General features: G+C 47.6%; 1 pseudogene; it reads left to right on the top strand.

The window, feature by feature from the left end:
- The window catches only part of LOC144738284 (uncharacterized), a 432,396-nt pseudogene that overhangs the window by 245,271 nt on the left and 159,828 nt on the right, over positions 1–27,297 (top strand).

Here is a 27,297-nt window from a genome sequence, read left to right as displayed (position 1 = left end):
GGGTGGTGTATAGTAATACAGTATATAATTTAATGTTGGGTTTGTCTATGGCAGCATATAGTACGGGGTAGACCTGTGTGCTGTAAGGGAAAAAAGTTTAACTGGAAGCATATTATATTTTTTGCGACGTAGAATTGTTATGTATTACTTACTGTTAGTAGCTCAGCGTATTGGAGAGTATATTTAGTATATTGATGATACTATGAAGTTTATACTTTATTTTTTTACGTGGTTGTTTAGTTACTGCAGCTACATACTATTAACATTCCTTCCCTTTATTAATGCAACCCCTATCTCCTCCCTTTGATGCTGCTAGTCCTGCATAATGCACGGGCATAAGTACAACTAATCACATACCTGCATTTCCCATAAATATTCCCATAAATATGCTAAATCCCTCTTGATATGCAAATTATTTTGTCAAGGCGACCTTCCCCCCCTTCCAACCCAGCTTAAATATACGCTCCAAGCATTGTGCTGTTTCATTCAGACGCTGTCTCCCCGACAGACCTGGTCTTCACCTGATGACGGCTGCTTGCGTTGTGGCCGAAACGTCGTGAGAATTATTTTATTATGTTTTATATTATTATTTTTTATTGTTTCCATTCGACGTGACTTTACCGAAAGAACCAAGAAGATGAATCCCTGCAGTCACGAAAGCTTTAAATCGAAATTTAACTGATCGTTCGTTATATCCTTTCTTTCAAAAAAACTCGGACGAGTAGACATAAATACACGAGTGTGCATATACAGGGGTGTACATACAGATATGCAACGCAGTGTACATAAACACACGAGTGTACATACAAAGCATTGTACATACACTAGGATTGCGTTCCACTGCGAACACGCACGTTTGTTCCTACATACAAATGCACACAAACGCATGTACATGCACACACGAGTGCTCGTCTTGTTGTAGTGTTTCCTATGTAATGGTTTATGGTATACGCAGAAGTACATTGGAACAATACATTTACTCAACGAGTTTTGATTAGGATGGTGCGGTTAAATAGCTATTCCAATCCATTGAGATTGAACATTCAGCAAATTATAATGCGACCACAATGCGATCATAATAATTATAGTGCAATTCTAATCCCGCACCCCCAGATCCGTCCCTAGTTTCGAAAATAAATATCTGCATACATATGCATACATCTGAGTATAGTTGGATTATAATGTAGGAGGACATAGAATAAATCTAACTCGACTTATATGCATCTTCGGTGGATATGAGTCGAGTTAGATTCCTTCTATGTCCTCCTACATTATAATCCCACTATACTCGGATGAGCAACCACCACTCCTCGACTCCCGTTGATTGGGAGGTGAGGCCACGGTAGCCTGGCGCTTACAGCTTTCCACACCTTACGCCACGCTCCCACATCCCCTTGATTCGTTTGTTTTTCTCTGAAGAAGAGCCCCCTGTTGTTTGGCATTCCCCTCCCACGAGTAACGTTCCATAAAAAATAATCCACTACCTCATCCGCGGTGCCGGACGGTAACGCTGTGGTGGATGTGAGCAATGTCCTGGGAGGGAAGGCTCGTAGCCACCACAGAGGCCCACGTTGTCTCTGGGCGTGTGCGAGGCGCTGGTAATCTCTCCATATTCAATGAAATTACCATAAAAACACGTCCAAAATATTAAACACATGCACTCGAGTTTAACACGTCGGATTTCGGGACCAATATCATCCATAATAGAGGTTTTGGGATTAGATCGCGGAAGTATATGAATGTGTCGTTAAAATTATACATTAGATAAATGCATACTCACAAAGGGAAGCGTACTTCAACAGGGATTACCATTGGTAGGGCGATTTTAATAAACACAATAGACAGGAAGGACACGTTCAAAGGGCTCGCATAATGCACACGCATAATGTACGTTGCCTCAGTAATCCGCCCCCCCACCCCCACATTGTGCAAGAGCGCAGCTGCGTGGTCAACACATCTACGCTTCTATATAATTTAGTGTGTTTAGTTTTAAACCGGTCCCCTATCTCTTAACATTGCCCCATAGACTTCCCATGGGAACCGGTTCCCTATCTCTCAACATTGCCCCATAGACTTTCTATGGGAACCGGTTCCCTATCTCTCAACATTGCCCCATAGACTTCCTATGGGAACCGGTTCCCTATCTCTCAACATTGCCCCATAGACTTTCTATGGGAACCGGTTCCCTATCTCTCAACATTGCCCCATAGACTTTCTATGGGAACCGGTTCCCTATCTCTCAACATTGCCCCATAGACTTCCTATGGGAACCGGTTCCCTATCTCTCAACATTGCCCCATAGACTTTCTATGGGAACCGGTTCCCTATCTCTCAACATTGCCCCATAGACTTCATATGGGAAACGGTTCCCTATCTCTTAACATTGCCCCATAGACTTCCTATGTGAACCTGTTCCCTATCTCTTAACATTGCCCAATAGACTTTCTATGAGAACCGGTTCCCTATCTCTTAACATTGCCCCATAGACTTCCTATGGGAACCTGTTCCCTATCTCTTAACATTGCCCAATAGACTTTCTATGGGAACCGGTTCCCTATCTCTTAACATTGCCCCATAGACTTCCTAAGGGAACCGGTTCCCTATCTCTCAACATTGCCCCATAGACTTCCTATGGGAACCGGTTCCCTATCTCTTAACATTGCCCCATAGACTTCCTATGGGAACCTGTTCCCTATCTCTTAACATTGCCCAATAGACTTTCTATGAGAACCGGTTCCCTATCTCTTAACATTGCCCCATAGACTTCCTATGGGAACCTGTTCCCTATCTCTTAACATTGCCCCATAGACTTTCTATGGGAACCGGTTCCCTATCTCTCAACATTGCCCCATAGACTTCCTATGGGAACCGGTCCCCTATCTCTTAACATTGCCCCATAGACTTCCCATGGGAACCGGTTCCCTAACAAAACAGTAAGACTTCACAAATCTGTCTGTCGCCTGATGAAGCTAGTTGTAATTACTGGCGAAACGTCGTACTCAGATTGTAAATGTTGTGGCTTGGCTCTCCAACACACCGGTTAGTGCTGTACTAGTGACGCATTTCCACGTTCTGTTTACGTGACAACCCTTACTAGTTGGCTGTGTAGGGTGGTGGTGGGTTTCAACGACACATTAATATATTTACGCGATCTAACCCAAAAACCTCTAATATGGACAATTACCAAAACCATGCTTAGAAGCTTTAACATTCAGATGATTATTCAAAGTTTATTAAATAAATTATGATTGAACACACTCGTTTTCTAGAAGCACCCCGCTCAACACGAGTGTCCTTAAATATATTTAGAAAACAAAGTCAGTACAGCAGTTTGCAGCACATTGCAGGGTGAATATTAGCAAATTAACGCGAATTATGCGGTGAGATGAATATATGTATTCAGGCTTAAGCTCAATGTCCAGATTAGCGAAGCTCTGTTGCTAGATATGCAGATTGTAAATTCCAAAAATAACAATTGAATGTAAAATTCATGAAATGCAACGTCGAGAACTTCATATGTCATCAATGCAACATCATTCCAAACGACCCCACCATTCGTGTGCTGGTGTCATTGACCCAATTCGATTGATACCTGTGACCTACAGCTTTGCACACCTTACGCCACGCTCCCACGCCCCCTTCATTCGTTTTTTGTTTCTCAGAAGGAGGCATTCCCTGTTGTTTGTCAATCCCCTGCCACGAGAAAAATTTTGCTAAAACAACCCCCTTCCTTCATTGACTGTGTTGGACGGTAACGCTGTGGTGGATGTGAGCAATGTCCCGGAGGGAAGGCTCGTAGCCACCACAGTGGCCCACGAGGTCTTTGGACGGGTGCGAGGGGCTGGTAACCCCTCAATACTCAATGCAATTAGCAAAAAAACTCGTCACAAATTTTAAATACGTGCAAAATATTGAACACATGCACACTGGTGTATATACACACCGAAGGTCGTATGTTACAGACTAGAAGATGACGATTGTTTTTTTTTTGCGTAACGTTATTATGAACCATGTTTTCAAGCTAAACCATTCAGATGATTATTCAAAGTTTATTACAGAAATTATAACAAAACACACTCGTTTGCTAAAAGCACCATGCTCAACACGAGTGTCCTTAAATATGTTTATTAAACAGGTTCAGAACAGTATTAACTTCCACCTATTAGTCCAAGCAGGGACTGGCTAGTTTTTTTAGGCTAGTCCCGTGTGTGTTTGTTGTGTGAGGTGTCTTGATAGCAGTCGTTCTCCATTGTAGTCCTGACATCTGCTGCTCAGATTCCTTCCACAGCTGTGGTCCCAGTGGCACCGTCTCTACGGGGAACCATGTGGAGTGTGTGTGTGACGTGTATCACGGGGTGTGTGGGTGTGTGCCTGGGATGTGTCACGGGGTAAGTGGGGAGCGGTAGTGCAGCGGTTAGCGCGCTGCGCTATGAACCTGGCGACCCGGGTTCGATTCCCGCTCACGGCCAACACCGCCAGTGACGATTATCTGAACCGGTCCTTGGCCTCCCCTAGGTCGACTCAGCCTCAAATAAGTACCTGGTGAGGTGTGTAAATATCGCCACTAGGGAGACAAAGGCGGTCGGGCGTGGTGCTGGCCACCCACCCTCTCGTGTACCGTTCCGGCCTTCATAGGTGCTCGCTAACAGCACTTGCCCCTACAGTCTGTTAAGGCTATACGGGGGATCTTTGTGTCACGGGGTGGGTGGGTAGTCTGGTGATAGTGGTCATGGTTGGCAGCGATCCACGACCACAACAACCACCCCTACTGTGTGGTGGACATGCCACCACAAAGCAGCACGTGGCGGAGGAGTGAGGTGATCGCTCTCGCCACGCGAGCAAGGCCCGCTCGCTTCCTCTTCTCTCCCTGCATCAACAACAACAACAATAACCGCCATTCGCCACTAAGTGGCGGTGACGTCACCACGACGCTTGTGCCAGGCCAAGTGCACCTTGAGGCTACCACGTGAAGTGTCGAACACCAGACGGCAGGAAGTCACGGGGCAGACCCAGCAGGTGCCACGGGTCGACTGACCGAGATGACTGGCTGATGCACCACCTGTGCCCCCTACTGTACCAACTTGCTGTGCTTTAGCCACCCGGCGCTCCGCTCGTTGTTGTGAACGTCGCTCCTCCGCCCTCCGTTGTTGTTGGAGGGCGACTGCCTCCAACTGCCCAGTAGCGTCCTTCACGAGCCTGCATCACCACCTCAACCACCTGCACCTCCTCCACCTCCTCCTTTGTCTCGTCCTGCATCTCTTCCGTCGTGAGAATTATTGTATTATGTTTTATTTTTATTATTTTATTACTTCTCTTTTACGTGACTTTACCGAAAGAACCATTAAGATGAATCCCTGCAGTTTAGAGGACATTGTCGGGTGAATATTAGCAAATTTACAGGAAGCACGGAATTATGCATGGAGATGTATGTAATTATTCAAACAGAAGTGTACAATTACGCAGTAGGATGTGCATACGTATTAAGGTTAAATTACAATGGCCAGATTCGCTAAGCTATGTTGCTACATATGCGTATTGTTAATGTAAAAATTAACAATTGAATTCAAAGTCCATGATAGGCCAAGACGAGAACAATTGATTTGGATGCTAGAGTGGAGTTATAAGGGGCTTAAATTTAGGCCTCAAGACCATTTCGAGAGGGATTTCACTCAGGATAGACGCGCAACTCTTCTCTCTGCAGTTTACCCTTCTCCTGCGAGACCCAGCCTGGCGAGCACGATTGCCTGGCGACTGGGAGAGTTCATGGCGATCTCTTCAAACGGGTTACAGGGACATCGACACGCCGTGCATCAACAAGTAAGTGTCTTCGTTAGTGGATACAACTGGTAGTCGCTTGTAGCCCGACTTACGAGACGTTACTGTGTGTCGGTTAGACGTTAGTGAGAGTTTGCATTTTGGCGATTTGAGGCAGACATCCACGCAGCTTAGAGGGTGCCTTTAACTCTCAACAACACGCGCGACTGTTACTCTGCTCTGAAGAATCAGTCACATGGAGCAGATAAACTCTCCACAGCGCCACGCACACACGGGCCAGAAGCCGTTCAATTGCTCTGTGTGTGGGAAGGAATTTTCACGAAAATCACATCTTGATACTCACCAGATGACACACACGGGCGAGAAGCCATTCAAGTGCTCTATTTGTGGAAAGGCATTTGCGGATAAATCAAATTTTTACAGACACCAGAAAACACACACGGGCGAGAAGCCGTTCAATTGCGCTGTGTGCGGTAAGGCATTTGCAAGGAAGTCAGATCTTTACAGTCACCAGAAAACACACTCGGGCGAGAAGCCATTCAAGTGCTCTGTTTGTGGGAAGGCATTTGCTTGGAAATCTATTCTTCACAGTCACCAGAAAACACACACGGGCGAGAAGCCGTTCAATTGCTCTGTTTGTGGGAAGGCATTTGCTTGGAAATCTATTCTTCACAGTCACCAGAAAACACACACGGGCGAGAAGCCGTTCAATTGCGCTGTGTGCGGTAAGGCATTTGCAAGGAAGTCAGATCTTTAGAGTAACCAGAAAACACACTCGGGCGAGAAGCCATTCAAGTGCTCTGTTTGTGGGAAGGCATTTGCTTGGAAATCTATTCTTCACAGTCACCAGAAAACACACACGGGCGAGAAGCCGTTCAATTGCTCTATTTGTGGAAAGGCATTTGCGGATAAATCAAATCTTAACAGACACCAGAAAACACACAAGAACGAAAAGACATTCAATTGCGCTGTGTGCGGGAAGGCATTTGCAAGGAAGTCAGATCTTTACAGTCACCAGAAAACACACTCGGGCGAGAAGCCATTCAATTGCGCTGTGTGCGGGAAGGCATTTTCACGGAAATAAAATCTTCATAGTGACCAGAAAACACACTCGGGCGAGAAGCCATTTAATTGCTCTACGAGGGAGAGGACATGTTCACGGTCATCACCCCGAAACAAGCACCAGAAGATCCGCAATGATAGGGAATTGAAATCAAAATGTAGAATTTAAAGTGCTGCAATGAGTCCTGATAAAAATGCATCTTTCTAACCTTTGCAGGTGGATCCTGAGAGATTGCTGGATGGAATGGAGTGGCTGGAGACTCAAGCGTATTGAGTACATCTGTTAACTGTTGCATTGTGTATATTCGCGTCTCTAAGATGTATTTTTCAGTGATTTCCAGTACACCGAGCTGGAGTGATGTTGTGAATGCTCTATAATGTGTTCAGATGAAAGCCTTCCTTTAAGTTCCAGAAGTGTTCACTTATTTCAGGATGACAACAATGTTATACTTATATTGATGCGTTGCTTCGTCTGGTGGTTGTATCATCGGGACTGGTAAATGTGTGGTGTTTATGGTAGAAGGTGCCATGTCATCTTCTCACAGCTAATTGCGTGTTAAAGTTTATTCTAGACTTCGTCACGTTAAGGTGGTGCTTTGCGCAGTGGTTGTGTGGTGGTTCAATTTCTAATTTGACTCTCGTGGTTAAGTGGTTTTGTTGAGCTAAAGTTGGAGAAATACTGTGATCACAACTTTGCTCAATATTTTAAACATGTTCTTTAATTTTCGATTTAAAGCTTTCGTGACTGCAGGGATTCATCTTCTTGGTTCTTTCGGTAAAGTCACATACTTTACTGAAAGAACCAAGAAGATGTTCTTAAAAATGTTTTATCATTGTGTAATAACAAAAAAATTAGTTTCAGAGTGTGCGTGGATTGCACGTTCGTTGTTCTTGTGTTTGATGGCTTGGACTTCTGGACGAATGGCTTCAGTCGAAAAGGACGTCAATGGGGAAATCGACGTTTACGTGTAAGATTTTAAGAATTTGTTTTAACTGTTGAATTCCTATTGGGAAATAATTTTCCTAGTCCCTTCCTGTTTGAGCAAGCGTATTATTAAAGATTTCAAATACGAGTTTTAACGTGAATTTTCTTGCAGATTAATAAAGACCCGAATTGTTTTTAAAGATGACTGATCGTACGTTATTTCAACCATATCCTTCCTTAAAAAAAAACACGGACGAGTAGACAAACACACACAAGTGTGCTTATAAACACGACTGTCGAAACAGCGGTGTGCATTCACACACGAGTGTGCATGTGTCTCTACGCGTTTTAACTTTAATTTTCTTGCAGAACAATAAAGACCTGACATGTTAAAGATGACTAATCGTCCCTTATTGCTACACGTGTGGAGGCGAGTTTCAGGTGAAGCATCTCCAGCACACAAGTTTACCCTCACCTGGCAGCATCGTGGCTGTCCGCTGATCACACTCATGACGTCACACTCATGACGTCACACGCACGAGCTGTAGGGGCGGGGCTCTGTCCACTCAGTGGCGCTGTTTTCATTAATTTAGCACCACGAGCGGGGAGTCTCATCCCTGTAGTTCCCTGTTGTGGTGCCGCATTCATTACCACGTTGCCCTCAATTCTTTGTCCGAAACACACACCCACACACGAGTGGACATAGCAGTGTATATACATAGACGAATGTGCATACACACCGCTTTGTGCATACAAACCGCTACACTACCGTTCCCCAAGTGTACTTACACAGCAGTGTAAATACACACGCGCTTACAGGCGATACCATTCCGATTATCATTAAAAGTGTATGACAGCAATCGTAATAATTTCGTGGATTAAATTATACAAATCACCTTGATTGTTCAGACGCGGTCATATCAACACACGTACTTCAATATTATTATAAAATAAAGTCAGCACGGTATAAACTTGCACCTCAAAGTCCAAATCACATTTTTAATACTGCATTTCCCTGGTAACACCTTTGAAGTGGCAGCAGTTTGCAGCACATTGCAGGGTGAATATTAGCAAATTAACGCGAATTATACTGTCAGATGAATATACGTATTCAGGATTATGCTCAATAGCCAAATTCCACAAGTCATGACTAATCCCATATCTGCATTTCCCATAAATATACGAAATTCCTCTTGATATGCAAATTCTTGGAACCTCCGAGTTCAACCAGTCTACACAATAGAGGCTCATTCCTAACACCGTGTTTCAGCCACACCGAACCTCACAATAATAATATCCTCCCACCCTCAACCATAATCCCATATCTGCATTTCCCATAAATATGCTAAATTAATCTTGATATGCAAACTTTTGGAACCTCCGAGTTCAACCAGTCTACACAACAAAGGCTCATTCCTAACACCGTGTTTCAGCCGCATCGAACCTCACAATAATAATATCCTCCCAAACTCTACCAGATACATACACCAGTACACATATACACTCCCTTGTACACAAACCCACACACGAGTGGGCATAGCAGTGTATATACATAGACGAATGTGCATACATATACACACGAGTGTGCATATACAGCGGTGTACATACAGATATGCAACGCAGTGTACATAAACACACGAGTGTACATACAAAGCATTGTACGTCAACTAGGATTGCGTACCACTGCGAACACGCACGTTTGATCCTACATACATATGCACACAAATACATGTAGATGCACACACGAGTGCTCGTCTAGTTGTAGTGTTTCCTATGTTATGGTTTATGGTATACGCAGAAGTACAAAATGTGCACTTCACACCTACGCGCCCTTTGCCCATTGATCGTGATGATGATGATGTTGATGAATGACATGTTACTTGATGTAACAGAGAAACGAATGCTTACAATTGGAACAATAAATATACTCAACGAGTTTTGATTAGGATGGTGCGGTTAAATAGCTATTCCAATGCATTGAGATTGCACATTAAGCAAATTATAATGCGACCACAATGCGATCCCAATAATAAACGTGCAATTCTAATCCCGCACCCCCAGTTCGCATATCCGTCCCTAGTTTCGTAAATAAATATATGCATACATATGCATACATCTGAGTATAGTTGGGTTATAATGTAGGAGGACATAGAAGGAATCTAACTCGACTCATATGCATCTTCGGTGGATGCATGAGCAAACACCACTTCTCGACTCCCGTTGATTGGGAGGTGAGCCCACGGTAGCCTGCGCTTACAGATTTCTACACCTTACGCCACGCTCCCACGTCCCCTTGATTCGTTTGTTTTTCTCTGAAGAAGAGCCCCCTGTTGTTTGGCATTCCCCTGCCACGAGTAAAGTTCTGTAAAAAGAATCCTCTACTTCATCCGCGGTGCCGGATGGTAACGCTGTGGTGGATGTGAGCAATGCCCTGGAGGGAAGGCTCGTAGCCACCACAGAGGCCCACGAGGTCTCTGGACGTGTGCGAGGCGCTGGTAATCTCTAAATATTCAATAAAATTACCATAAAAAACACGTCCAAAATATTAAACACATACACTCGATTTAAAGCTTTGTGACTGCAGGGATTCATCTTCTTGGTTCTTTCGGTAAAGTCACGTAGAATGTAAACAATAAAAATAATAAAATAAAAAATTATGTTATTTTATAATGTTTTATTTTATTATTTTTATTGTTTCCATTCTACGTGACTTCACCGAAAGAACCAAGAAGACACGTACACTCGAGTTTAACACGTCGGATTTCGGGACCAATATCATCCATAATAGAGGTTTTGGGGTTAGATAGCCGAAGTATATGAATGTGTCGCTAAAATTATACATTAGATAAATGCATACTCACAAAGAAAAGCGTACTTCAACAGGGATTACCATTGGTAGGGCGATTTTAATAAACACAATAGACAGGAAGGACACGTTCAAAGGGCTCGCATAATGCACACGCATAATGTACGTTGCCTCAGTAATCCGCCCCCACCCCACCCCCACATTGTGCAAGAGCGCAGCTGCGTGGTCAACACATCTACGCTTCTATATAATTTAGTTTGTTTAGTTTTAAACCGGTCTCCTATCTCTTAACATTGCCCCATAGACTTCTTATGGGAACCGGTTCCCTATCTCTTAACATTGCCCCATAGACTTCCTATGGGAACCGGTTCTCTATCTCTTAACATTGCCCCGTAGACTTCGTATGGGAACCGGTTCCCTATCTCTTAACATTGCCCCATAGACTTCCTATGGGAACCGGTCCCCTAATAAAACAGTAAGACTTCACAAATCTGTCTGTCGCCTGATGAAGCTAGTTGTAATTACTGGCGATACGTCGTACTCAGATTGTAAATGTTGTGGCTTGGCTCTCCAACACACCGGTTAGTGCTGTACTAGTGACGCATTTCCACGTTCTGTTTACGTGACAACCCTTACTAGTTGGCTGTGTAGGGTGGTGGCGGGTTTCAACGACACATTTATATATTTACGCGATCTAACCCAAAAACCTCTAATATGGACATTTAAAAAAAGAAACATGCTTACAAGCTTTAACATTCAGACGATTATTCAAAGTTTATTAAATAAATTATGATATAACACAATCGTTGTCTATAACCACCCCGCTCAACACGAGTGTCCTTAAATACATTTAGAAAACAAAGTCAGTACAGCAGTTTGCAGCACATTACAGGGTGAATATTAGCAAATTAACGCGAATTATGTGGTGAGATGAATATATGTATTCAGGCTTAAGCTCAATGGCAAGATTATCAAAGCTCTGTTGCTAGATATGCAGATTGTAAATTCCAAAAATAACAATTGAATGTAAAATTCATGAAATGCAACGTCGAGAACTTAATCTGTCATCAATGCAACATCATTCCAAACGACCCCACCATTCGTGTGCTGGTGTCATTGACCCAATTCGATTGATACCTGTGACTTACAGCTTTCCACACCTTACGCCACGCTCCCACGCCCCCTTCATTCGTTTTTTGTTTCTCAGAAGGAGGCACTCCCTGTTGTTTGCCAATCCCCTGCCACGACTAAAGTTTTGCAAAAACAACCCCCTTCCTTCATTGACGGTGTCGGACGGTAACGCTGTGGTGGATGTGAGCAATGTCCCGGAGGGAAGGCTCGTAGCCACCACAATGGCCCACGAGGTCTTTGGACGGGTGCGATGGGCTGGTAACCCCTCAATAGTCAATGCAATTAGCAAAAAAACTCGACGAAAATTTTAAACACGTGCAAAATATTGAACATTAACAAAATATTGAACACATTCACACTGGTGTATATACACACCGAAGGTCGTATGTTACAGACTATAAGGTGACGATTGTTTTTTTTTGCGTTACTTTATTATAAACCACGCTTACAAACTAAACCATTCAGATGATTATTCAAAGTTTGACGTAAATTATTATATAACACACTTGTTTGTTAGAAGCACCATGTTCAACACGAATGTCCTTAAATGGGTTTATTAAACAGGTTCAGCACAGTATAAACTTGCACCTCTTAGTCCAAATCAAACTCGACATCTTCATTTCTATACTTCGAACTGTATGTCGCTGTTAAATCTTCTAAACCTGCAGCAGTTTACAGGACATAGCCGGGTGAATATTAGCAGATTCACAGGAAGCACTGAATTATGCGTACAATTATGCAGTGAGATGTACATACGTATTAATGTTTAATTACAATGGACATATTAGCTAAGCTATGTTGCTATATATGCGAATTGTTAATGTAAAAAAATAACAATTGAATGCAAAGTCCATGATAGGCCAAGTCGAGAACAAAGGAATTGTATGCTAGAGGGGAGTTATAAGGGGCTTAAATTCAGACCTCAAGATCATTTTGAGAGGGATTTCACTGAGGATAGACGCGCAACTCCTCGCTCTGCAGATTACCCTTCTCCTGCGAGACCCAGCCTGGCGAGCATGATTGCCTGGCGACTGGAAGAGTTCGTGGCGATCTCTTCAGACGGGTTACAGGGACATCGACACGCCGTGCATCAACAAGTAAGTGTCTTCGTTAGTGGATAAAACTGGTAGTCGCGTGTAGCCCGACTTACGAGACGTTACTGTGTGTCGGTTAGACGTTAGTGAGAGTTTGCTTTTTGGCGATTTGAGACAGACATCCACGCAGCTTAGAGGGTGCCTTTAACTCTCAACAACACCCGCGACTGTTACTCTGCTTTGAAGAATCAGTCACATGGAGCAGATAAAATCTCCACAGTGCCACGCACACATGGGCGAGAAGCCATTCAAATGCTCTGTGTGTGGGAAGGCATTTTCACTGAAATCACATCTTCACAGGCACCAGAAGACACACACGGGCGAGAAGCCATTCAATTGCTCTGTGTGTGGGAAGGAATTTGCAGAGAAATCAACTCTTAACAGACACCAGAAGACACACACGGGTGAGAAGCCATTCAATTGCTCTGGGTGTGGGAAGCCATTTGCAAGGAAAACAATTCTTCACAGTCACCAGAAAACACACTCGGGCGAGAAGCAATTCAAATGCTCTGTTTGTGGGAAGGCATTTGCAGAGAAATCAACTCTAAACCGTCACCAGAAAACACACACGGGCGAGAAGCCATTCAAGTGCTCTGTGTGTGGGAAGACATTTTCACAGAAATCAAATCTTCACAGTCACCAGAAAACACACTCGGGCGATAAGCCATTCAAGTGCTCTGTGTGTGGGAAGGCATTTACATGGAAGTCAGCTCTTCTCAGGCACCAGAAAACACACTCGGGTGAAAAGCGAATCAATTGCTCTCCGAGGGAGAGGACATGTTCACGGTCATCACCACGAAACAAGCATCAGAAGATCCGCAATGATAGGGAAGTGAAATCAAAAGGAGAAATTCAAAGTGCTGCAATGAATCCTGAAAAAAATGCATCTTTCGATCCTATACAGGTGGATCCTGAGAGATGCCTGGATGTAGTGGATGTCATGAGTCCTGACAACAATTCCTCTTTCGATCTCATGCAGTTGGATCCTGAGAGGTTGCTGGATGTAATGAGCCCTGACGACAATTCCTCTTTCGACCCCATGCAGGTGGATACTGAGAGATGGCTGCTGGAATGGCTGGAGAGTCAAAGTTTTGAGTACTTCTGTTAACTCTTGAAGTCCTGGAATGTGCATGTGTGTGTCTCTGTTAGATCAGTTAATAAGGTACGAAATATTATTTCCGTGATTTCCAGTACTCCAAGCTAGAGTGATGTTTCGGCCACAACTCTGTCTACTTGACAGACCTGTTCTCCACCTGAAGATGGCTGCTTGCGTTGTGGCCGAAACGTCGTGAGAATTATTATATTATTTTTTATTATTCTTTTATTATTTTCCTTTTACGTGACTTTACCGAAAGAACCAAGAAGATTAATCCCTGCAGTCACGAAAGCTTTAAATCGAAATAGAGTGATGTTGTGAATGCTCTATAATGTGTTCAGATGAAAGCCTTCCTTTTAAGTTCCAGAAGTGTTCACTTATTTCAGGATGACAACAATGTTATACTTCTATAGATGCGTTGCTTCGTCTGGTGGTTGTATCATCGGGACTGGTAAATGTGTGGTGTTTATGGTAGAAGGTGCCATGTCATCTTCTCACAGCTAATTGCGTGTTAAAGTTTATTCTAGACTTCGTCACGTTAAGGTGGTCCTTTGTAGTCCTATCGGACTACTTGTTGATGTGTTGTGAAGCGCAGTGGTTGTGTGGTGGTTCAATTTATAATTTTACTCTCGTGGTTAAGTGGTTTTGTTGAGCTAAAGGTGGAGAAATACTGTGATCACAACTTTGCTCAATATTTTAAACATGTTCTTTAATTTTCGATTTAAAGCGTGACTGCAGGGATTCATCTTCTTGGTTCTTTCGGTAAAGTCACATATAATGGAAATAATAAAATAATACTATTGTATTATGTTTTATTTTTATTATTTTATTATTTCCATTCTACGTGACTTTACTGAAAGAACCAAGAAGATGTTCTTAAAAATGTTTTATCATTCTGTAATAAACAAAATAACTTAAAATAATTCATTTCAGAGTGTGCGTGGATTGCACGTTCGTTGTTCTTGTGTTTGATGGCTTGGACTTCTGGACGAATGGCTTCAGTCGAAAAGGACGTCAATGGGGAAATCGACGTTCACGTGTTAGATTTTTAGAATATGTTTTAACTGTTGAAATTGGGAAATAATTTGCCTAGTTCCTTCCTGTTTGAGCAAGCGTATTAATAAAAATTTCAAATACGAGTGTTAACGTGAATTTTCTTGCAGATTAATGAAGACCCGAATTGTTTTTAAAGATGACTGATCGTACGTCATTTCAAACATATCCTTCCTTTAAAAAACACGGACGAGTAGACATACACACACAAGTGTGCTTATAAACACGACTGTCTATACAGCGGTGTGCATTCACACACGAGTGTGCATGTGTTTCTACTAGTTTTAACTTTAATTTACTTGCAGAACAATAAAGACCTGACATGTTAAAGATGACTAATCGTCCCTTATTGAAGAAGGGAAATAATAAAATAATACAAATAAAGCAATATTTTTTTAAATAAAATAACTTTATTATGTTTTATTTTAATTAAATAATAAAATATTAAAAATTTTACTGAATCAAATTACTTCATAAAATTATTTTGTTATGTTTTATAATTTTATTATTTCCCTTCTTCGTGACTTTACCGAAAGAACCAAGCAGGTTAATTTACTTGCAGAACAATAAAGACCTGACATGACTAATCGTCCCTTATTGCTACAATGTTCATAGCGAACACGCGTGGAGGCGAGTTTCAGGTGAAGCATCTCCAGCACACAAGTTGACCCTCACCTGGCAGCATCGTGGCTGTCCGCTGATCACACTCATGACGTCACACTCATGACGTCACACGCACGAGCTGTAGGGGCGGGGCTCTGTCCGCTCAGTGGCGCTGTTTTCATTAATTTAGCACCACGAGCGGGGAGTCTCATCCCTGTAGTTCCCTGTTGTGGTGCCGCATTCATCACCACGTTGCCCCCCAATTCTTGGTACGACACTATATGAAAATAAGTTGTGTGTTCCACTACACATACTTACACGAGTACACATATACACTCCCTTGTACACACACTCACACACGAGTCGACATACACAGTGCTGTAGGAAAATGCACGAATGTGCATCCACCCCGCTTTGTACACACAAAGATAAAGATCCCCCATATAGCCTTAACAGACTGTAGGGGCAAGTGCTGTTAGCGAGCACCTGTGAAGGCCACAACGGTAAACGAGGGGGTGTGTGGCCAGCACCACGCCCGACCGCCTTTGTCTCCCCAGTGGCAATGTTTACACACCGCACCAGGTACTCATTTGAGGCTGAGTCGACCTAGGGGAGGCCCGGGACCGGTTCAGATAATCGTCACTGGTGTTGGCCGTGAGCGGGAATCGAACCCGTGTCGCCGGGTTCATAGCGCAGCGCGCTAACCGCTACACCACCGCTCCCCACATATACACTCCCTTGTACACACACCCACACACGAGTGGACATACACAGTGCTGTAGGAAAATGCACGAATGTGCATACACACCGCTTTGTACATATGTAATGCGGGCGAAAGCGACCTTCCGGATGTGACGTCACGAGGAGGCGGAGCCAGGTGACGTGGGTGAAAGGTAGGGAGTCCTTAAGCGGGTAAACCGGAAAGAGAGGGCAGTCGGGGAGTGAATGGAAAGGTGTGGGGCCACGCGGGCGTACGGTCCGAGGGGGCACCGTCAGAAGCGGGAGCCAACCCTGGGAACAGTAGGGAGCTACTGGGAGGTGTAAAGCTGCAGATAGAGATAGGCAGTAAGGCTGTGTGTGAGGGGCAGCGGGGTGGCTGCCAAGAGTCGCAGGAGCGACGAGAAGGCGAGACAGCACGAGGCTGTCAGAGCTGCAGCAGGAACAGCCAAGGGAGCTGTGTGAGAGTACAGCAGCAGAGCTGCTGTGGGGCTGCAAGAGCGACAAGAACAGCAGCGGGGCTGCTGATGTGGACTGGAGTGACATCGGAACCAGCACAGAGAGAATAAGAGAGACAGCCGTGTGGGAACGCAGTACGGACCGAATAAAGGACACTGAGCCAGAGATCGTGGTCAAGTCTTTTATTACACTGGGGTCAGAAGTGAAACGGCATGTCTAAGCAAGTAAGGAAGAAAATTCCCCCGGCGCCAGCATCGGCTTCTTCGTCCGACGACGACGAATTCCCTCCGACCACGGATTCTGCTGGGGTGGTGGAGGAGAGCCCTGCTGAGGCGAGCACGGGGACGGACGTGGAAGATGTCGGCGCGATGGCGGGTCCGTCAACAACATCGGACGCTGAGCAAAGATGGCAACAGGTGGCAGAACAACTGGAGACACTCAAGGACATCCTGGCGCATCTATGTCACCTCGTTACGCCAAGGACGACGATGGAACGAGAAGGTGCTCCACGGGCCGCCATGTTGCCTGCCCTGCCGCCGCCATTGGCCACGCGGCAAGAAGACGCCATCTTGCGCGCTCCGCGGCGCCAAACCGCCATCTTGGCCACGCCGCGGGCCGACGCCATTTTGAATTTGCCTCCAGAACAACCATCATTGGAAGACGGAGTAAAGAGGAGTCGGAGTCGCCACCTTACTACAGTTAAGGAATTCTCTATCGGGGGCGATTGGAGCGCTTTCGCCTGCCGATTTTTGGCGGCGGTTCGTTCAGCAAGATGGACCGATGCGGAGGCCTTGGAAGTGTTGCCGACTCTACTGGACGACGAATCTGTTCGATTTTTCCATTCCATAACGGCTGATAAGAAGAAGACTTTATGTGGAGTTTTTGAGGAAATGGCCGACGCCTATGAGCCACCTGACGACGCGCATCGGCGATTCGCTCAACGACAACGAGCACCCGAAGAATCGCCCGTGGCGTTCAGGGGTGCGGTGTTGGAGCTGGCCATGGCAGCATATCCTGACACGCCACAGGATCTGCTCGAGCCTCTCATATTGGGAAAAATGCTGGAGCTGTCTCGGGATCTGGGGATCCCCATGCCTGTGTGTGGGCATGAGAAGCTCACGTCCCGGGCGGCAGCAAAGTGTCTGGATGCGCAGTTTAATCTCCGTCGCTGGAAGCAAGTGGCGGCATGGACGGGTGGGCCCGTCAAGGAAGGAGGCGCGATGGGGTGGGACCCCACAAGGGCGATCTATGTGCCAGATGAGCGGGGTCCACAGGAGCTGACGGCCGCCTCCTCTCCATGGTCGGGACGCGGAAGGCCGGGGCCGCGCGCTACGCCATCGGGACGGGGCCGCCGGGATGCAAGACCTGCGCTTCGGCGCAACGAGGCCGATTGCTTCCGCTGCGGCCGTAGGGGCCATTACGCCAAAGATTGCTGGGCCCGCTTCCCGGGTCCGCCGCAGCAGGAGCCCACAACACCGGACAAGCCGACCAAGGAACCTCCGAAACAGGCATGTCGGCACGCACCAGACACTCGGCAAGGCTTTACACCTCACCCACCACCTTTGTTGCGCGATCCTATTGTTGTTGTTAAAGAAAGGCCATCGACGGGGCCTTGTCATTCAGTTACGCAGTGGCGCAAATTGGCACGGAGAGTTGTCGCGGCCGCTACGGGTTCGTCCACTGTACCGGGGTCTATACAAGGTGTGGACGTGCGCATTTTGGTCGACTCGGGAGCGTCTGCGACTATTATATCGGATGTCATTTTCCATCTGTTGGGCATTCCGCCGGGGGCTGTGCGTCCGGTTTATGGGTCTTGCGTCGCTGCGAACGGGGGTAGTATGGGTATCGTGGCCAGGTGGATGCTAAGATATCTATAGGGGATGTGTCGGCTTCGGGCGTTGTGTTAATATCGAGATCTTTGGCGGTTCCTTGCTTACTAGGCACGGATTTTTTGGCTAAGATGCCCATTTTGATTAAAATCAATGAGAATTGTATTGAATTGCCGGGGGGCCGTCGAATCTCGTTTTTGCCGTCGCCCTGGGGGCGACCTGCTTCGGCCGTACAGGTGCAGGCGCTGTCCGTCGCATCTGTGGACATTCCACCTGGTTCACAGATGCTTATACCCTTGCGGTATCGGAAGCCCCTGCCCAATCGGCTAGGAGCATTAGGGGTCTTGTTGTCACCATCCGCCACGATAACAACGGGATTGGCGTTAGTTGGGGCACAGACCATCGTCCGGCCGGATCAATTACCGGTTTTACAGGTGCTTAATGCGGGGGTGGAAAACATCCGTGTTCCGGCCGGTACGGTTGTGGCACATGCCACTACGGCGTTTGCGACGCACGATTGTCCGCATCGCCGGGGAGTGGTCGCTGGTGTTTCCGAGCCAAGGGGTTCGGATAATCGTTGGATCGCTACCTTATGTGACGAAAATTCTTCCCTGTCCGTGGGGCAACGTGATGCGCTGCGTAAATTGTTGCTGACGTATTCCGATGTGTTCAGCTCCGACGATTTGGATTTGGGACGCACATCGTTGCTTTCCCATCACATTGAGACGGGCGACGCTGCCCCTATTCGGTTAAATTCGCATCGGATGAGTCCAGCGGAGCGAGAACACGTTCGGGGGGCGGTGGAAGACATGTTGGCTGCTGACATTATATTGCCATCTAACAGCCCATGGGGCGCTCCTGTGGTTTTGGTTAAGAAAAAGGATGGCAACTTGCGCTTTTGTGTCGATTTCCGGAAATTGAATAAGATATCGGTGGCAGATGCGTACCCCCTGCCGCGTATGGACGACTCCCTTGACGCATTGTCGGGGGCTAAGTTCTTTTCCACACTGGACCTCTCTTCGGGATTTTGGCAGCTTCCCCTTGACGAGTCCTCACGGGAGAAAACCGCATTCCGTACGCCGCAGGGGTTATTTCAATTCAACTGCCTCCCGATGGGATTGAATGCGGCCCCTGCTACGTTTCAAAGGTTGATGGAGCTCGTTTTGACGGGGTTGCAGTGGGAGACGTGTCTTATATATTTGGACGATATTATTGTGTTCAGCCGCACATTCGAGGAACATTTAACGCGGCTGGAGACAGTGTTCACGAGGATGCGCTCTGCCAATTTGAAATTCAAACCAAAGAAATGCCACCTACTGCAACGGTCCGTCCGTTATTTGGGGCACATTGTGAGTGCAGAGGGGGTGTCCACGGATCCGGAAAAGACGGCGTGCGTCCGGGATTGGCCGACTCCGGCCTCCGTGGGGGATGTTCGGCGGTTTTTGGGATTTGCCTCGTATTACCGAAGATTTGTGCCGGGGTTTGCGACGATTGCGAGGCCCTTGCATCTCCTTACGGGTAAAGGACGGAAATTTGTTTGGGGAGAGCCGGAAGAGGCGGCCTTTCGGAGTCTGCGTGATCTATTGGCTACGGCCCCGACATTGGATTATCCCGATTTTGATCGCCCTTTCATTCTTGATACGGACGCGAGTGACACAGGTATTGGGGCAGTATTATCACAGTCTAAAGGGGGCGTAGAGCGCATCGTGGCGTATGGTAGCCGAGTCTTGTCGCCTGCGGAAACACGCTACTGTGTCACTCGTAGAGAACTTTTGGCGGTTGTTTTTTTCCTACGCCAATTTCGACCGTACCTTTACGGTCGTTCGTTTATTGTGCGTACGGATCATGCGGCCTTGCAATACGCACTCAAAATGGACCAGCCATCGGGACAGTGGGCACGTTGGTTGGACACGCTGCAGGAATTTTCCTTCCAAATTCAACATCGGAAGGGAGTGCGCCATGCGAACGCTGACGCACTTTCCAGATTACCAGGGCGCGCCCCTTGTAAATGTGCGTCGGGGACGCATAGGTGTTCGCCGATTCTAAACCCCCCTCAGCCGCTTACGTTGGCCGTCGACAAGTCGGATACTCTGATGGAACCGGGACCGACTGACGGGGTTTTGAATCTGCCGCGGTCTGTCTGGATTCGGGAACAGATGATGGACGAGTCGTTGTTGTCCATGCGGAAGCGGTCTATGAGGGACAATGGGAGTCCGAGTTCGGCTGTGGGGCCGTGAACCGCTCTCCGAGATGGTCTGCTTATGTGGCAAGAAAGGTTCCACGAAAGCTGGCGTGTGGTGGTACCAACGTCCTTGCGATTTGAGTTGATTAGAACTCTCCATTGTGACACACTATTGCATTTAGGGGTGCAGAAGACTCTGTTGACGTTACAACGTCATTATTTTTGGCACGGCATGGCGACAGATGTCGTAGGGCACGTGCGCGCGTGCCCTGAATGCGCCCGGCGTAAGCCGCCTAAACATCCTTACGTGCCGCCTCTCCAGTCGATTCAGGTGTCTCGAGTCAATGAATTGGTGGCACTGGACATATTGGGACCCTTCCCACCATCGGCGAGGGGAAATAAATATTTGCTGGTAGGGGTTGAGTATCTCTCCCGTTGGCCGATGGCCTGGCCGTTGCCCAATCAGTCGGCCGCGGCCATCACCGACGCCTTTTTGTTTGGGTACATTATGGACAAGGGGGCGCCTGAGAGACTCCTCACGGACCAGGGCCGAAATTTCTCTTCTAAATTATTGGCTGAAGTGTGCGCAGGCCTTGGGACTAAGAAGATACGGACATCTCCATACCATCCGCAGACGGATGGTATGGTTGAGCGGCTGAACAGGACATTGTCTGCCATGCTTTGCCATACTGTGAGTGAACAGCAATCAGATTGGGATCTGCACATCCCCGGAGTGCTTTCGGCGTACAGGATGACGCCCCATGCGGCTACAGGGTATTCGCCGTTTTGCCTTATGTATGGTCGGGAAAACGTGCCTCCGGTGGATGTGCAATTGGGTACTGGGGTGAAGGGACCTCGTAAACCACTCCCTGAATACATTCAGGACACGGTTCGCCGGGTTACGAAGGCGCGGGAAAACGCCCGCGTGGCTACGGCCAAAGCCCAGGCCCGGAACGAGCGGTATGCTCGGCGGTCTGAGGGGGAGTGCCCCTGGAAGGTGGGAGACCTGGCCTGGCTCCATTGCCCGCAGGTGCGGCCGGGGACCTCTCCTAAATTGCACAAACCTTGGCATGGTCCTGTGCGCCTCATTGAGGTTCCCAATCCACAGTCGGCGCGCGTTCAGATTGGTTCTCGCCGTTGGTTTGTTCATACGTCGCGGTTGAAACCATATGTTGCTCCCCTACGTGATGCGTCATCTCCCAATGTTGCCTTGCCGGGGTCTGTTGCTGCTGACTCTGACTCTTCCCCGCCTGCGTCCATTGATCTTGCTAGAGCGCCTGTCGTACCTGTTCCAGACAGGCCGACCGTGACACCGCGGGGCAGGAGTGGGCCTGTTCGGAGGGCGCCTGCCAGGGCTGCGGGACCTTCAAGCCCGGCGACCCTTCCGACCCCGCTGCAGGCGCATTCGCGGAATACGACCAAGACTGATTCGTCAGGGACACGAGACGTCGGTGGACTTCCAATCGCAGCAGGGGAATTACCCCCTGTCATTCCTCGTGTTCCATCGCGTCCCCGTTCTACAAGTGGGCCGCCGACCGTCCGGGACGGGCCGGCGACCCGCACTCGTTCCAAATCGCTTACGTTTCGTTGATTGTATGTTGTTATTGTTCTTGTTCTTGCCGTCGTATTTATCGCATGCTTTCGTACGTTCGTCGATGTTACTTGTGTTGTTGTTCTTGTTGTTATATTGCATGCTTAGTGTCCTTTAAGGGGGAAGGTCGGTTCACCGCATTACGCTTTGGTATTGTTCAGCCGAGGTCGGCTGGGTTTTTCTATGGGGGAGGGTGGTGTAATGCGGGCGAAAGCGACCTTCCGGATGTGACGTCACGAGGAGGCGGAGCCAGGTGACGTGGGTGAAAGGTAGGGAGTCCTTAAGCGGGTAAACCGGAAAGAGAGGGCAGTCGGGGAGTAAATGGAAAGGTGTGGGGCCACGCGGGCGTACGGTCCGAGGGGGCACCGCCAGAAGCGGGAGCCAACCCTGGGAACAGTAGGGAGCTACTGGGAGGTGTAAAGCTGCAGATAGAGATAGGCAGTAAGGCTGTGTGTGAGGGGCAGCGGGGTGGCTGCCAAGAGTCGCAGGAGCGACGAGAAGGCGAGACAGCACGAGGCTGTCAGAGCTGCAGCAGGAACAGCCAAGGGAGCTGTGTGAGAGTACAGCAGCGGAGCTGCTGTGGGGCTGCAAGAGCGACAAGAACAGCAGCGGGGCTGCTGATGTGGACTGGAGTGACATCGGAACCAGCACAGAGAGAATAAGAGAGACAGTCGTGTGGGAACGCAGTACGGACCGAATAAAGGACACTGAGCCAGAGATCGTGGTCAAGTATTTTATTACACATACACACACGGGTGCACATGCATACACGAGCGCGTACACCCATTTGTGCATAGATGCACAAATGAGTGTAAATGCATCGGGGTGTAGATACATGCACAGTGTATGTGCATGTATCTACACCCCGATGCAGAACAATAAAGACCTGACATGTTAAAGATGACTAATCGTCCCTTATTGCTACAATGTTCATAGCGAACACGTGTGGAGTCGAGTTTCAGGTGAAGCATCTCCAGCACACAAGTTGACCCTCACCTGGCAGCATCGTGGCTGTCCGCTGATCACACTCATGACGTCACACTCATGACGTCACACGCACGAGCTGTAGGGGCGGGGCTCTGTCCGCTCAGTGGCGCTGTTTTCATTAATTTAGCACCACGAGCGGGGAGTCTCATCCCTGTAGTTCCCTGTTGTGGTGCCGCATTCATCACCACGTTGCCCTCAATTCTTTGTACTACACAATATGAAAATAAGTTGTGTGTTCCAATACACATACTTACACGAGTACACATATACACTCCCTTGTACACAGCGGTGTAGAAAAATGCACGAATGTGCATCCCCCGTATAGCCTTAACAGACTGTAGGGGCAAGTGCTGTTATTAAAGTGGATTAAATTAAACAAATCACCTTGATTGTTCTGACGCGGTCATATCAACACAAGTACTTTCTAAAACAAAGTCAGCACGGTATAAACTTGCACCTCAAAGTCCAAATCACAATTTTAATACTACAGTCTGTAATTTCCCTTGGTAACGCCTTTGAACTGGCAGCTGTTTGCAGCACATTGCAGACTAACCCGAATTATGCGGTGACATGAACATTAGTATTCAGGCTTAAGCTCAATGGCAAGATTAGCAAAACTATTTTCCTAGATATGCAGATTGTAATTTCCAAAAATAACAATTGAATGTAAAGTTCATGAAATGCAACGTCGGTTGTTTAGTTACTGCAGCTACATACTATTAACATTCCTTCTCTTTATTAATGCTACCCCTACCCCCTCCCTTTGATGCTGCTATTCCTGCAAAATGCACGGGCATAATATGACTTTGAAACCCCCCACCCACCTCCTACGCATTTCACAAGTAGTACTAATCACGTACCTGCAGTTCCCATAAATATGCTAAATCCCTCTTGACATGCAAACTCTTGGAACCTCCGAGTTCAACCAGCCTACACAACAAAGGCTCATTCCTAACAGCGTGTTTCAGCCGCATCGAACCTCACAATAATAATATCCTCCCACCCTCAACCAGTATATATACAAGGACTGTTTTCTTTGAATTTCTCTCACTTGATACAGCTATCGTGCTGTGACGGTTCCACCTGAAGACAGAAGCTTGTGTTGCCTCCGAAACGTCGTGAGAATTATTTTATTATGTTTTATTTATTTTATTTTATTATTTCCCTTCTACGTGACTTTACCGAAAGAACCAAGAAGATAGAGCAGCTCTGTTGCTAGATATGCAGATTGTAATTTCCAAAAATAACAATTGAATGTAAAGTTCATGAAATGCAACGTCGGAGAACTTCATCTTTCATCAATGCAACATCATTTCAAACGACCCCACCATTCGTGTGCTGGTGTCATTGACCCAATTCGATTGATACCTGTGACTTTCAGCTTTCCACACCTTACGCCACGCTCCCACGCCCCCTTCATTCGTTTTTAAATCCTTTATATTAAGTTCACTTGCTTGCTTGCGCGCTTACGACCGTGCAAATCTTTCGGTCGTTTTTTAACCCACTTCCCGTGATCCAATCGAGCTGACATTTTGCACACAAACTCGTTGTGCGTGACAATGTATTTCTTGAACAAAATATTTCCAAAATTTTACACTTTTTAGGGGAATTTTTTTTTTATATTTAATTGCCAATTGCTTAATGGTGGTAGGCAATCATCTGACCCATATGTGGCAGCCATCTCAAGCCAGAGGACGAGAGGACTCTAGACGCCACGCATATAATGGATTTATAGTGAAAAACTTTGTTTTTACGGGTTAATTTTTTTGTTTCTCAGAAGGAGGCACTCCCTGTTGTTTGCCAATCCCCTGCCACGAGTAAAGTTTTGAAAAAACAACCCCCTTCCTTCATTGACGGTGTCGGACGGTAACGCTGTGGTGGATGTGAGCAATGTCCCGGAGGGAAGGCTCGTAGCCACCACAGTGGCCCACGAGGTCTTTGGACGGGTGCGAGGGGCTGGTAACCCCTCAATAGTCAATGCAATTAGCAAAAAAACTCGTCGAAAATTTTAAATACGTGCAAAATATTGAACACATACACACTGGTGTATATACACACCGAAGGTCGTATGTTACAGACTAGAAGATGACGATTGTTTTTTTTTGCGTAACGTTATTATAAACCACGCTTTCAAGCTAAACCATTCAGATGATTATTCAAAGTTTATGACAGAAATTATAACAAAACACACTCGTTTGCTAAAAGCGCCATGCTCAACACGAGTGTCCTTAAATATGTTTATTAAACAGGTTCAGAACAGTATTAACTTGCACCTATTAGTCCAAGATGGGGCCGGCTAGTTTTTTTTAGGCTAGTCCCGTGTGTGTTTGTTGTGTGAGGTGTCTTGATAGCAGTCGTTCTCCACTGTAGTCCTGGCATCTGCTGCTCAGATTTCTTCCACAGCTGTGGTCCCAGTGGCACCGTCTCTCTGGGGAACCATGTGGTGTGTGTGTGTGTGTGTGACGTGTATCACGGGGTGTGTGCCTGGGATGTGTCACGGGGTGGGTGGGTAGTCTGGTGATAGTGGTCATGGTTGGCAGCGATCCACGACCACAACAACCACCCCTACTGTGTGGTGGACATGCCACCACAAAGCAGCACGCGGCGGAGGAGTGAGGTGATCGCTCTCGCCACGCGAGCAAGGCCCCCTCGCTTCCTCTTCTTTCCCTGCATCAACAACAACAACAACAACCGCCATTCGCCACTAAGTGGCGGTGACTCCACCACGACGCTTGTGCCAGGCCAAGTGCACCTTGAGGCTACCATGTGAAGTGCCGAACGCCCGCTGGCAGGAGGTCACGGGGCAGACCCAGCAGGTGCCACGGGTCGACTGACCGAGATGACCGAGATGACTGGCTGATGCACCACCTGTGCCCCCTACTGTACCAACTTGCTGTGCTTTGGCCACCCGGCGCTCCGCTCATTGTTGTGAGCGTCGCTCCTCCTCCCTCCGTTGTTGTTGGAGGGCGACTGCCTCCAACTGCCCAGTAGCGTCCTTCACGAGCCTGCATCACCACCTCCACCACCTGCACCTCCTCCTTTGTCTCGTCCTCCATCTCTACCTCTTCGTCGTCCACCACCATCTTTTCTCCCTTCTCTGTGTTCTCCATTCTCTCCTCCTGTTCCTCCTCAACCTCCTCGTCCTCCACCACCTCCACCTTCTCCTCCTCCTGTTCCTCCTCAACCTCCTCGTCCTCCACCACCTCCACCTTCTCCTCTTCTTGTTCCAACTCTGTCTTCTTCTCCATCTTCTCTGCTTGGAAGTCCTCTTCTCCAAAGCTTGGAGCAATCGGGCCCTGCACTGGAGTGGTGGTGGTGATGGTGGTGGTGGCAGCGGTGGTGGCGGTGGCAGTGGTTACTGCGGTGATGGTGGCGGCGGTGATGGTGGTGGCGGTGGTGGTGGTGGCGGTGATGGTGGTGGTGGCGGCAGTGGCGGTGGCGGCGGTGATGGTGGCGGTGGTGGTAGCGGTGGCGGTGGTGGTGGCAGCTGTGGTGGTGGTGGCAGGGGTGTTGGTGGAGGTGCCGGCGGTAGTGGTGGTGGTGATGGTAGCGGTGGTGATGGTGCCGTCGGTAGTGGTGGTGGTGGCGGCGGTAGTGGTGGCGGCGGTGGCGGTGGTGGCGGTGATGGTGGCGGCGGTGGTGGCGGTGGTTTCGGTGGCGGCTGTGGTGGTGATGGTAGTGGCGGCAGTGGTGGTAGTGGAGGTGCCGGCGGTAGCGGTGGTGATGATGGTAGCAATGCTGGCGAGGCGCTGCTCCTGCACGAGGCGCTTCTCCTCCTCGACGCGTTTCACGTTGGCGAGACACTTCTCCTCCTCCTGCTCCAGACGCTTCTCCTCAGCACACTTCATCTCGCGATGATGCGTCTCATCAATGAAGTACTTCACTTGAATGATTCGCTTCTTGAGAAGAACGTCTCGGAAGCACTTCTCTTCTGTGCGGCACGTCGCCCTGGCAATGCGCTGCACATCAAAGAGGCGCTCCTCTTCC

Source organism: Lampetra planeri, chromosome 81, assembly GCF_965212315.1.
Source record: "Lampetra planeri chromosome 81, kcLamPlan1.2.h2, whole genome shotgun sequence".
NCBI lineage: Eukaryota > Metazoa > Chordata > Hyperoartia > Petromyzontiformes > Petromyzontidae > Lampetra > Lampetra planeri.
Note: the sequence above shows the minus strand (reverse complement) of the source record. Positions and strands in the feature narration are given on the sequence as shown.